Source organism: Microcebus murinus, chromosome 12 (assembly GCF_040939455.1).
Source record: "Microcebus murinus isolate Inina chromosome 12, M.murinus_Inina_mat1.0, whole genome shotgun sequence".
Lineage (NCBI taxonomy): Eukaryota > Metazoa > Chordata > Mammalia > Primates > Cheirogaleidae > Microcebus > Microcebus murinus.
In genome coordinates this window covers 89,338,472-89,351,443 of record NC_134115.1, presented here as the reverse complement: position 1 = coordinate 89,351,443, position 12,972 = coordinate 89,338,472, and the positions used below count along the sequence as shown (strand labels likewise).

General features: G+C 50.7%; 1 pseudogene; it reads right to left on the bottom strand.

Moving 5' to 3' along the window:
- Positions 1 to 2,008: 2,008 nt before the first annotated feature.
- LOC105862779 (large ribosomal subunit protein uL13 pseudogene) lies at positions 2,009 to 11,295 on the bottom strand (annotated as a pseudogene).
- Between the last annotated feature and the right edge of the window lie 1,677 nt (positions 11,296 to 12,972).

The window sequence follows — 12,972 nt, the reverse complement described above, 5'->3', positions numbered from 1 at the left end:
GGATTGCTGCGAAGCTTCAGGAAAGTGCCTGCCCATAGTGCATGCCTAGTGGGTTTGAGCGGTTATTACAGTGGAGACTCTGAGCCTCAGTTTCCCCATCTGCCAGATGGGGTTGTGCTGTCCCTCACGGGGAAGGAGGGTTCCCTGGGATCATCACACAAAGGCCTAGCACAGAGCCGGGTGCCTGACAGGTGTTCCCTGGCATTGACCTTGTAGCTAGATGCTAAAATGGTTTTCCTTCCTGCCCCAACTTCAGCTCAGATTTGGAAGAGACAAAACAACACAAGAGGAGCCGTCCCCCTCGCCCCGCCCCCCGCCGACTCAGGCCTCCTGTGCTGGACGTGCTGAGGGATCGAGCAGCCCTGTGGCCAGCACCTGTCCCATCCCCACTCAGGGTACAAACAGGGCCAGGTGGGCCAGGTCAGGGAGGAAAGTGCCCCTTGAGCCAGCGGCTTGTGGACCACGTGTCCCTTGGGGGGTGAGTGCCTCACTGCAGCGCAGCACGGGGTGGTTAACACTTAGGCTGCTGTTACGGGAGGCCGAGGGGTTTCCTGTAAACCGCCGCCCGCCACTTCCTGTGGAGGCAAGCGAGGGTTCTGCAGCTGCGTTCTTGACAGACGGCAGCATCCTGCTGTGTGGACACAGTCCAACTCCTAGGAAAGGCGATGCAGGGAGTAGCCGGCTGCCCCTGGTGAGGCTGATGACCCCGCAGGGGCAGGGGGCTGAGAAACGGCTGCAGATGGGCAGGGTGATGGCTCCATGGCCAGGGAACCTGGAAACATCTCGCTCGTGGTCTCTGTTCTTCCCTGGGAGGGGCGAGGAAGACGGATGCCCAAGGAGAAAGGACCACTTCCTCGCTAGCTCGACGGGGGTCCTGAAACCAAGGCTGGGGGATCCAAAAGGAGACCCTGCAGAGGACGCCCGTGCGAGCTTGTCTGGAGGTCCTGGGGGGTGGGGAGAGGGGCGCAGCTACTCGAACACCTTGACCAGAGAATGGCTCCAGTGGGGAAGGTAGAGGGATGGCCACGGGGCGGTGCGGGAGGAAGGGGACACCGGCCAGGCAGATCAGCAGAATCAACGCCGGCGATCAGTGGGGTGACGGCGGTCGCAGCCACATCTCCCTCACATCCCGAGGATCCCTTTGGATACCAAGTTCACCCCACTTTGCCCACTCCACAGCCAAACCCCGGCCACAGGGCACATCACTCCAGCTGCTCTGAGCAAAAGTACAAGAACCAGACTCACCCCACATGTTCACCTGGGATCGGGCAGTGACTGTGCACAGGCACACCTGGCCTTCCCACCTGGGATCCAACCAATCCGATTAGAATCTCTTTCTGAAAGAGTGTGAGAAGAGAAAGCAGTGTTGCTCAAACTTGTTTTTAAAAAACAGCTTCACTATATGAAAGCTGACATATAATAAAACTGACATATAATACACAAAGTGAATGATCTGGTAAGTTTTGGCATACGTACACACCCCTGGCAACCATCACAGTCAAGGTATCAAGCAGGCTGGGCGAGGTGGCTCACGCCTGTAATCCCAGCACTTTGGGAGGCCAAGGCAGGAGGATTTTTTGAGGCTAGGAGCTTGAGACCAGCCTGGGCAACATAGTGAGCCCCATCGCTACAAAAAATAGAAAATTAGCTGGGTGAGGTGGTGCACATTGGTAGTCCTAGCTACCTGGGAGCATGAGGCAGGAAGATTGCTTGAGCCCAGGGGTTTGAGGTTACAGTGAGCTATGCTGATGCCACTGTACTTTAGCCTGGAAGACAGAGTGAGACCCTATAAAAAAAGCCAAAAGTGTCAAATATTTTGTCCATTTTTAAAATTGGATTATCTATTTTCTTATTAGTGACTTTTTTTTTTTTTTTTTGAGACAAAGTCTCACTCTGGGCTAAAGTGCTGTGGCGTCAGCCTAGCTCACAGCAACCTCAAATTCCCAGGCTCAAGCAATCCTCCTGCCTCAGCCTCCCGAGTAGCTGGGACTACAGGTGTGCACCACCATGCCCGGCTAATTTTTTCTACATATTTTTAGTTGTCCAATTAATTTCTTTCTATTTTTAGTAGAGAAGGGGTCTCGCTCTTGCTCAGGCTGGTTTCAAACTCCTGACCTTGAGCGATCTGCCCGCCTTAGCCTACCAGAGTGCTAGGATTACAGGCGTGAGCCACCACGCCCGGTCTTATTGACTTCTGAGAGTTTATATTCTGGATTCAAGTAATTTATTAGTCTGTGGCTTGTCTTTTCATTCTATTAAATGTCTTTTGAAGAGAAGTTCTTAATTTTGATTAAGTTGAATTTATTCATACTTTCTTTTATGGATTGTGCTTTTGGCATCTAAGAAATTTTTGTTTAACCCAAGATCACAAGGATTTCCTCTTCTGTTTTCTTCTAGGACTTTTATAGTGTTATGTTTTACACTGATGTCTGTGATCCATTTTAATCTTGTATATGGGGCATGGCTGGAATTGAAGTTCTTCTTTCTGGTACTATGAATATCCAGTTGTTCCAGCGGCGTTTATTGAAAAGCCCATCCTTCCCCCACTGCATTGTCTTTTCACCTTTGTCCAAAATCAAGTGGCCATATATGTGTGGATCTATTGCTGGACTTATTCTGTATGATTGATCTATTTTTAAAATCTCGATGCTAATATCACATGGTGTTGAATGCTGTATCTTTTTTTTTTTTGAGACAGAGTCTCGCTCTGTTGCCCAGGCTAGAGTGAGTGCCGTGGCGTCAGCCTAGCTCACAGCAACCTCAAACTCCTGGGCTCAAGCGATCCTCCTGCCTCAGCCTCCCAAGTAGCTGGGACTACAGGCATGCACCACCATGCCCGGCCAATTTTTTCTATATATATTAGTTGGCCAATTTATTTCTATTTTTAGTAGAGACAGGGTCTCGATCTTACTCAGGCTGGTTTTGAACTCCTGAACTCGAGCAATCCGCCCGCTTCAGCCTCCCAGAGTGCTAGAATTACAGATGTGAGCCACCACGCCTGGCCTGGATGCTGTTAATCCCTTCTAGGGTATTCTCATCTCGGACATTATGTTTTTCATCTCTGGAAGTTCAATTTGGGTCTTTTGTGTATCTTTCATGCTTCTATTCAACATGTTTAATCTTTCCTCTAGTTTTTCAAAAATATGGAATATAGTTGTAATAATGGATTGAAAGTTTTTGACTGCTAATTTTATTATCTGTGTCATTTCTGGATCCATCTAAATTGTTTGATTTTTCTCACTATGGATTGTATTTCTCTACTTCTTTGTATGCTTGGTTTTTTTTTTTGTTTTTTTTTTAAGAAAAGGAATCTTGCTCTCTTGCCCAGAGTAGACTGTAGTGATACAATCATTGCTCACTACAGTCTCAAACTCCTGAGGCTCAAGCGATCCTCCTGCCTCAGCCTCCTGAGTTGCTGGGACTACAGGCACGTGCCACCACACCTGGCTAATTAAAACAAAATTTTTTTTTAGAGACAGGGGCTCACTATGTTGCCCAGGCTAGTTTTGAACTCCCGGCTTTAAGTGATCTTCCTGCCTCAGCAATTTTTTCTTTTTAAAAATAATTTATTTCTGATTACAAAATATGGGGAAGGAGCAAGGGCAACTCCTGTCACCCCTTGGTTGCACATCTTCCTGGTCTATGCATCTATAAATACTCTGTACGACGCCAGGCTTATCCTGCCCCACAAGCATCGTCTCACAGTCTGACAGCTGCAGAGTACAGTATGTGAGCAGGGGAGAAGTTTGGACAGATACCCCATTCACAAGATAGGGCTCCCCTCCAACTGGAGTGTTCCAGTTCACTCTTGCTGATATTGAAACCAAATTGGTTGTGCTTACTATCCATTTCTAAAACTCTCTCACAAACAAGTAGGTCATAAGACAAAATTATGCCTGCACAGCTCTTAGAGTTGTTTAAAGTAACCTTGTAGAAAGACAATGACTAAGGCCCTTTCCTTGTCCTCAGCTTTCTAAATCCCAGACTACCTGCAGCACCTGGACTGCTGCCCCTGGGTCCCCCACATCCCATGGCAGCCATGGAGGAAGGGCGGGCCAGGCCACGCATGAGGAATAAACCGTCTTTATTGGACTCAGACCAGGAGCCCACGGGTCTTGAGGACCTCTGTGAATTTGTCGATTTTCTTCTCCATGTTATTTGCAGCTGGTTTCTTTAGCTTCATGAGCTGTGTTTTCTTCCAGTAATGGATCATTACTGGTCATTGCCTGGTTCTTCTAGCCCACCTCATGAGCCAGGAGCCCCAGGTAGGCAATCTTTCTTGTAGGCTGCAAAAACACAACCTTGAGGGCAGCAGGAACCGCCATCTGCTTTTTCTTGTCATAGGGCAGTGGATCCCACTGAACACTGTGAGGTGGTCCAGGGCAGCCTGGCCTTGCCTGGTTTCCCCAGGCAGCACGCCTTGCACAGTCTGCCAAAAGATGCAGCTGGGGGCCTGGAAGAGGTAGCAGTCATGGGATGGGTTGATGTCCATTCACTCACAGAGGAAGGACAGGTATTATAATTGCCATTGAGAAATGTTGATTTCCTTGCAGTGCATGGTCACTACCTTCCAGCCTAGCAGTACCTGTGGGCTACAATGGCCACCAGATGGTCCAGGAGATGGCCTTGGACATTGAGCACCAGGACCTGCCCCTCCACCACCTTCAGCAGCTGACTGGGAAAGCACTTGGCAATTTTTGATTAGATGCTAGACATTGTGAAATTTATTGTGCTGGGTACTGGGTATTTTTGTATTCCTATAAATTTTTTGAGCTTAGTTCTGGGATCTTACTTAGAAATAGTTTGATTCATTTGGGTCTTGCTTTTAAGCTTTGTTAGGTGAGATCAGAGTGGCTTTCTGTGTAGGACTAATATTCCCCCACTACTTAGGCAAAACCTTTCTGAATACTGCATCCTGTGCAAAGTGAACTATGAGGTTTTCCACTTCAATAGGAAGAGGCACTCTTTTCTGCTCTAGAGTTCTGAAGATTTTGCCTCTAATCTTTTCATGTCTTTTTCCTCCAAACGTGGGATTCTTCACATGCATGTACTGACCAGTACTTAGTTGAATACTTGTGAGAACCCTCTGCAAGTGTCCGGAGCTCTCCTCTGTGAGGCTCTCTTCTCTTCAACACTCTGCTTTGTGAACTCAAGGAGACTGCTGGGCTCTGCTTGACTCCTCCTTCCCTGCACTGTGGTCTGGAAACCTTCTCCAGGCAGTGACTGGGGCACTTACAGGGCTCACCTCATTTGTTTCTTGAATCTAGGAGAGCGCTATCCTTTGTTGCCTGATATCTTGAAAATGTTGGACTGGAATTTTACTTGTATCAGAAAAGAGGATAATTCTTGTTCCTACTAACTCATCTTGCTAGAAACAGAAAAACACATCTCAGCTCACTTAGGAATAAAAGAGTTTACGAGCCAGTGGCACCACTCCCATGTTTTCTAGAGGAAAAAGTACTTAGAAATAACCAAGACTTAGAGGAATCCATTGATTTTTTTTTTTTAAAGTATTACAGCAATTTCAGAAGAACGCAGTGATGTACTAAAGAAAAAAACCGCTGGTAATTCTATAATCCATTAATACATCCATAGGCATTAACTGAAAACCACGACCAACTCAGGCAACACTGATGCTAGCTGAAAAAGCTGTGGCCCTCCCCCAAACTGCAAGAATTCCATCTCTCCTGATACACACCCAGGCAGCAGAAGCACCGCATGTTGCCAAAAGTTGCACAAGAGCCACATATCTCTACAGGGATTTAGAGTCCTCTGTAGACTTTCCTTGTGCTTTTACTCTGTAAATATCTAATGGGGGTAACATTTTCTAACTCAGTAGGTCCCTTTCCTTGCATGTGAAGGAAAGCTAAGGAATTCCATGTTGAAGGATGGACTTTCGTGTTTGGATCTGTACACACATCTAGAGAACACTGCCCCGAGGTCTGGGCACTGGGTCGGCAGAAAGCAGCTTCTGGCTCCAGAGCTGAGGTGCGGAGGAACAGGGTCTTGCTGTAAGGACGAGCCACCCACGTGCTGTTTTCTTCTCTAGCTCTCTTGCCTTCTCCTACCTCTCAAATCTGGTATTAGCACAGAAAAACCGGGAGTCGTTATTTGCAGTATTAATAAACCTACAAATAATAATGGATCACCATGGCATAGATCCCCAAGGTCCTGCTTCCTGTTACTAGGCAGCTAAGCCAAGTGCACTTGAAGGTTCTATTTATTCTTGACCGAAGTTTAGCAGTAAGACAAAATAAAGATCTTTTGATTAAGAATCTAATTGGAAATTAACTTGAATTTCCATTTAGAATGACTCTATTTACACAGGCAAGTTGTTCTCATGCCCTGGTCAACATTAGGTGATCAACTGAGTAGAGCTGGGCCCTTTCTCTTTCCAGATTCCCCAAACCAGTCACTTGGGTACAAAATACTTACCCTTTTCAGAAGATAAGCCACTGGAAAGAAAAACAAGTCGCGGAGAAGCCGCAGGTGCATTCTGGCTTCATGTTCGAGAATAGTGGGTGGACACCATCACGACAAGGCTCATCTGTATAACGAAGACCAGACGGGAAGCTTCTTCCAAGGCAGCGTTTTAATTTCTTACACTGGCAGTCCCAACGTCAAGCCCCATGCATTTTGAGACTTCATTTCAATGTGGACTGCTCAGGAGTGACACCTCACCTGCATGGGGCCTATCCCAATGGGGTAGGCTGTGTAGTGAGGGCCTTGGGGACAGACCTTTGTCAGCAGCCTGCAGTGGGGGCAGACAGGGCCTGCCTGGTTTGCACCTGCATCTTCTGCGGACACGCAAAGGCCTGAAGTGGCCCACGAGTTCCTGCGACTGCTCAGTCCTTCAGAGATTGTCAGGACCCGTGCAGTAGCTACGTCCCCACGCTGTGACTTCCAATAATTGGTTCTTCTGGCATGGCTGAATATGTGACAATAAAACGCTTACAGCAAGTTTGACCATGGCTATTTTTCTCTCCTGTGAATATTTATCACACAAGCTGATCCCCCATGCACATCTGAGGAGGAAGACCTTTTCATGCTTAGAAAGAGTTTACCTTGGGGCAGCCAGCACGTTTGTTTGGGAGTACAAGCAGCTTGGCTCTCCCTGCAACAGGCCCATTTTAGCTCTTTAATTAGAGCCACATACGAATGAGCCCAGGAGTAATGACGTGCAGCCAGATAGTAATGGGTCGGGATGGGATCGTGGCTTCCCCTCTCACTCTGTCAATACATAATAGTGATAGTGACAGTAATGACAATGCCAGCTTCACATGCAGTATTTTGTTTACTCCTCAACAAATCTAGATGAAGGTATGACAGCTACCCCTTTTTACAGATGATAAAGCTGGGGCTCAGAGAGGTTAACTGACCTGCTCGAGGTGGTTGGGGCCCAGGCGTACCCACGATCTTAACCAATAAACTCTACTTGCTAAATCAAGTCTTTTTCTTCCCTTCTTTGGGTCTCGATTCCCTTCTGTATTCAAGGAGGAAAGCGAACAGAGTAATCTTCAAGCCCTAAAACTCTGGGCTTCTTCGATTCCCCCATGGGCCAGCTTTGCTCAATGCCACGGCCACAGAAGGGACCGCCTCCTCCCTCAACACTCATCTCGCAGCCAGCAACACACTCGGTGAGAAAAGGGGCTGGGTGCTAAGTGTGTGGCTGGAACGGTCCAGGACCCCACCCCGCCACCGGGTCTGCTGCGCTCACAGCGGGTTGGGAGGGGCGCCGCATGGGAGGGGCGCCCCACGCAGGAAGCCAAGCGCGTTGATAAATGCTTTTGGATGATGACCGCGGGTCCCACCATCTGCGAGGCTGACAACCACAGCAGAGCCTGACACCACTTGGCTCAAGTGTCTCCAATATGTTATTCCTGTTTCCAGAGTGGTTCTGATAGAAAAAGAGGACCCTGAAGACAAGGGCCAGTGGTCAGCCAGGTCAGGACGGAAGCCCCACGGTGCGTACAGTGGGGCAGAGCCAGGACCGACCGCAGCGCAGAGCTACGGCTGCTGTCACTTGACAAATGCAGGCGCCTTGGGCACGAGGGACGGCGGGAGGGGTTCAGGCTGCTCTGTCAAACCACCCCATTCGCAGAACCCTGAGACATAATGATAGCACTTTTCTTTCCCTACACTGGGCCAAATCTGGGTTCCCTAAAACAAAGAGAATGAAAGCAATTTAGCGCAAGCACCCTAAGATTTGAGAATTCTAATTGCTCCTGAAAATGCTGGCTGGTGACAACTAAGCTGTTCCGTCGGCTCACGACCCATCAGCCGCAGCCAGCGACTCAAAACTCACAGAACTGCCGGCCCTTCCTGCTCCTCCCTCCTGGCAGCTCCTCGGCCAGCAGGCTGGCAAGTGTGGGGCTGAGCGGGGCTTTGCTGGGCGGTGGGTGAGGCCAAGGGGGGACAGGCACAGCATCTCTCAGCCTGAGGCCCTGGCCCTCCTTTCATGACGTGAGTGCTGCTGGCCAGGCCTGGGATCAGGTGAGGACTTTGTGGGTGTGTGCGTAGACTAGGGAAGCCACGGTGAGCACCCCAGGGACCCTGTGCCAGCCACTGTCCCGTGCCCTGTGTGAACCCTGCCCTGTGAGGCAGCGGCATCTGCCCCATGTCAGCTAAGGGTAGATGAAACTTGTGCCAGTCTGTATGTCTCAGAAGGGAGCCTCGTACCCGATCCTTCTGCATCCACCCTGTGCCCTCACTGCTCACCCAGCTGCTCTGCCCCGAGCTTGTGCGTTCCTGGGACTGAGACCCAGAGGACCATCGGGCAAGGTGGGGGAGCACTGGCCTCGCTGGGTGGCTCTGTGCCATCAGCTGGCTCAGTGCCCTTGAACTGTCCGTAACACTCCCCCCCCCGCCCAGCCTCCTACTGAGGTCTGGCTTTTGAGCCGGTCCTGGCTTCTTTCTAGGAAGTCATTCTGGAGTCGTTTATCGACGGTTTCTGACTCTTGCTCTGTCCTGGCACCGCCAGGGGCTGAGGACAGACCAGGCTGACATGGCCCCTGACCACATGGAGCTGCCTGTTGGTCTGGGGGAGATGAATGATTCCAACCACCAGCTATGCAAGTGATCAGCACCATGACAACGTACGCCTCAAACAGTGACGCGGTGGGTTGGGGCCACAGAGGCAGCTGCTGCCCACCCTCCCGGGAGCAGGGCCGACAGCACAGCAGGCTTTGGGGGAGGCAGCACCTCAACCGAGACCTGCAGGAGGTGTGGTGAGGGGAGGAGGGGACATTTCAGCAGAGTCGGAGTGTGGAGCTGCCCTGAGGTGAGGAGGGGGAAAACAGGCCATGCGAGGAGCAGGGCAAGGGCAGAGGGGCCTTGAGAGCCGAGGTGGGCAGGGGGGAGGCTGCGCGGCCCCCAAGTCCCTGCCTAGCCCTGCAGATGTAAAAGCGCTAGGCAAGGCTGTGCCAGCCGACACCTGAAGGGGCAGGAAGCAAGTGGCTTCTGTGTCCTCAGAGGCCAGGCGAACCTGGCCAGCAAGGTGAGGTCACCTCCAGCAGGAGCAGGCGCCGCCAGGGCTCCAGCCTTCTGTCCTCCCCACCCAGACCTTCTCCGCAGCTGGCAATCTAGGCCCGAAAACAATGCGGAGAATCTCCGGCCAGGCCTGTGGTATGGACAGGCTTCTATTTATAACGACGGAGCAACTGCCGCCTCAGTGGGTCTGTGGCCTGACCTCCGGTAGGACAAGCCTCAAAGCCAGACCCCGGGGGAGCCGGCAAAGGCAGGGCGGATGCGACGCTGAAGGGCAGGAGCAGCTGCTCCCACCTCGAAGGCTCTGACCACCTCGTGAGGCCCTGTAGGCCCCTGTGTAGGGTTGGTGCCAGCGTGAGCTGGACAGACCCTGCCTCTGCCCAGCCTCCCTGTTCAGGCTGCGGTGTAGACAGACCACGATCACAAATACTAACAAGGCTAGAGGCAGCAGAGGAGAGGCCAGAAACCGCACCATGTCAGAGTGTCTGCTGTTTGTGTCCTGGGCCAGTTCATTGTCACAGGGTGGTCGTTGGGGGGACAGGCGCACAGCAGTGTCCCTGGCACAAGCAAGCAGCATGTCTTCTGAAATGAATGGGTATCCTGAAGAACTGGGACATCCAGTGGTAGCCAGCCCCGGCCCGGCAGGAGCAGGAGGGAAGCCCAGCCCAGCCTGTGCTGCCCTGTACTCACTCCCTTGTGTGACGTGGGCAAATGGCTTCCTTTTGGGCCCATTTTCTCATCTGAAATATGTGGGTTACAGCAGCTAACTCGCAGGGTAAAATGTGAAAATGTTGGTGAAGTACCTAGGAGAGACAGTACCTGGCACATCGTAAGCATTCAACTTATTTAACTATTATAATCAAATTAAAAAAAAAGGAATGCCACGTTAGAAACTCAACTTGCAGGAAGCAAGCTCTCTTGCTGTCCAATGAAAACAATGAAGTACTTTCTAGGACTTGATGCCAAGGAGAAAGGTTCCGTGGTACAAATATTTGGGAAGTGGCAAGGCTATTTTATCTTACTGATTTACAAAGCAAATTTGCATATTAAAGGTTCAAAAAAGTCCTGTAATGATCAGATCTGCTCAGTCCATTCTTTTCCTAAACTTACTCGGCCAGGGAACCCTTTCTGTTTTGGTGGAGTTCTAGCTTCTGAAAGCAGCATTAGTTTGGGGGCTGACACAATCTCAACCCAATGGCTTCTTTCCCCACAAAAAAGTGAAGGGTGGTGAGGAGACAGGAGGAGGAGATGCGCCTCCCTGCCTGCGTGCTCAACGTCAGGTCTTCTGTTAGGACCAATGAGCTGATGAAATGGGAGGAAAAGACAAGACTGAGAGTCTGCCTCAGAGGATGCTGGGGGCACCCCTCTCCTATTATGCATTATTTTGATATAAACGACTAAGCAGCAGGCCAGGAACCAATGGGGCTGCTGTCAGGACGAGGGCAGGAAGGGCTTTCCTCCTGTCAGTCCGGTACTTCACAGAGGAGGGCTCAGAAGTGTCTGACTGCAAGGTGGTGACTAGGCCCACTCATGCTTTCATAGTTTTTCTTTTTTTTGAGCAGGTGCCCAGAAAACAGCTTAAATTTAAACTCATGTCTCTTTTCAGCAATTTCAGACAAAATCCCTTCCCCTGGATTAACTGGAAAATAAAGATGTCCACGGAGGTATCTATTTTTCAGATGCCCCCTGGGTGTCAGGGGTATTTATGGTTATTGCCATTAAAGGGTTTCTCTGCATGGGGCCTACAGACCACGTGCCCTGGACACACCTGCTTGTTAAAAACACAGATTTAGCCGGGTGCGGTGGCTCACACCTGTAATCCTAGCACTCTGGGAGGCCGAGGTGGGCGGATTGCTCGAGGTCAGGAGTTCGAAACCAGCCTGAGCAAGAGCGAGACCCCGTCTCTACTATAAATAGAAAGAAATTAAGTGGCCAACTAATATATATAGAAAAAATTAGCCGGGCATAGTGGCGCATGCCTGTAGTCCCAGCTACTTGGGAGGCTGAGGCAGGAGGATTGCTTGAGCCCAGGAGTTTGAGGTTGCTGTGAGCTAGGCTGACGCCACGGCACTCTAGTCCGGGCAACAGAGTGGGACCCTAGCTCAAAACAAAACAAAACAAAAAACAAATAAAGTCATGACTAAGAACTGCTTTTGTGCCAAGTGCTCTGCAAGTATCATCTCATTTAAACCAAGGCATCACCCAGCCAGACAGGTATTCTAATTTCCACTTTAGAACCAAGGGGAAAAAACTCTCAAGACACGATGAGGCCAATTGCCTTGTTCTGGTTACACAGCCAGTGAGGGCTAAGGTCAGGTCAGCTTGCATGGTCTACTCCCTTTCCATAATGTTGGAGACCTGACCTAGAAACTTCTCTGGAAGCTGTCAGACGGACAAAGCAAAGCCCAAGCAAGCCCCAGAACACTCACAGGGAGACAGCAGAGCTGAGGGGACACCAGCACAGCCCCGTCGACGTGCAGGGGGACTTGTGCTTTCGCGAGATGAGAGGCCAGGTTTGTGGGCATCACTGTGTAACGGGAGTTTCACCTGAAACCCAACTTGTGGCCTGTATCACCACTGTGCTGCCATCTGAAGCACCAATTATGAGCATACGGCATTTACATCTGGAAAGGCCAAGGAAAACACAACCTAGCTTATTAAATCTGCCTTCCCCCTTTCCTTCCTGACTGTCCTTGGTTACGCAAAGCAGAAACAGAAACTACGTGACTGGGACTGCCTGTCTGCCTGCTGCTCCAGAGTGGTGTGGCCAGCCTCCTGGCTCTACAGAGCAGTGTGCACCCTTCTTCTCACTGGGACACGGTCCCCACACTCTTAATCGGGCTCTTTGCCTGCCCCAGCTCCTCCCTGGGCAGTCCTAGTCCGATGTCCCAGCTGCTTGGGCTTCAGGGGATACAGGCTGCCGGAGCTGAGCTGACCCCTGCCACCTAACACGGCAATCAACCCCAAAAAAGGAACTCTGAGGGGCTCACGTGTCAGCAGCACATTCCTCAGGGGCCTCCGCCCCAGCAGCAAGTGGTAGCGTCGTTATCTGGCCAAGCACAGCTGATATGGCCTTATGGAGAGATGTCACATGTCACCTCAATGGAGGATTAGTGCAAAGAATTTGAGGTTAAGGGTAAGGCTGAATTAGTTTCTATTTATAAAAAGGAGTGTCCCAGGGAGACAGAAGGTAGGGAGGACCAGCCCATGGCCTGGGTGCTGGTTGGCAGGATGACACACCCAGGGCCCATGTTACCTCCAGCTGCATCACTCCTTTCACACTACCAGGCGTCCTCAAACTACAGCCCGCCGAGGACATTTATCCAGCCCTCTGGGTATTTTTGCCGCTGCCGCCTGTCCCACTTAGCAGCCGACTCATCCCAGGACCACAGTACGCACGTGTGGAATGTGCACCACACTCTTCAACGGCCCTCCAACAGTCTGAGGGACAGTGAACTGGCCCCATTTAAAAAGTTTGATGACCCC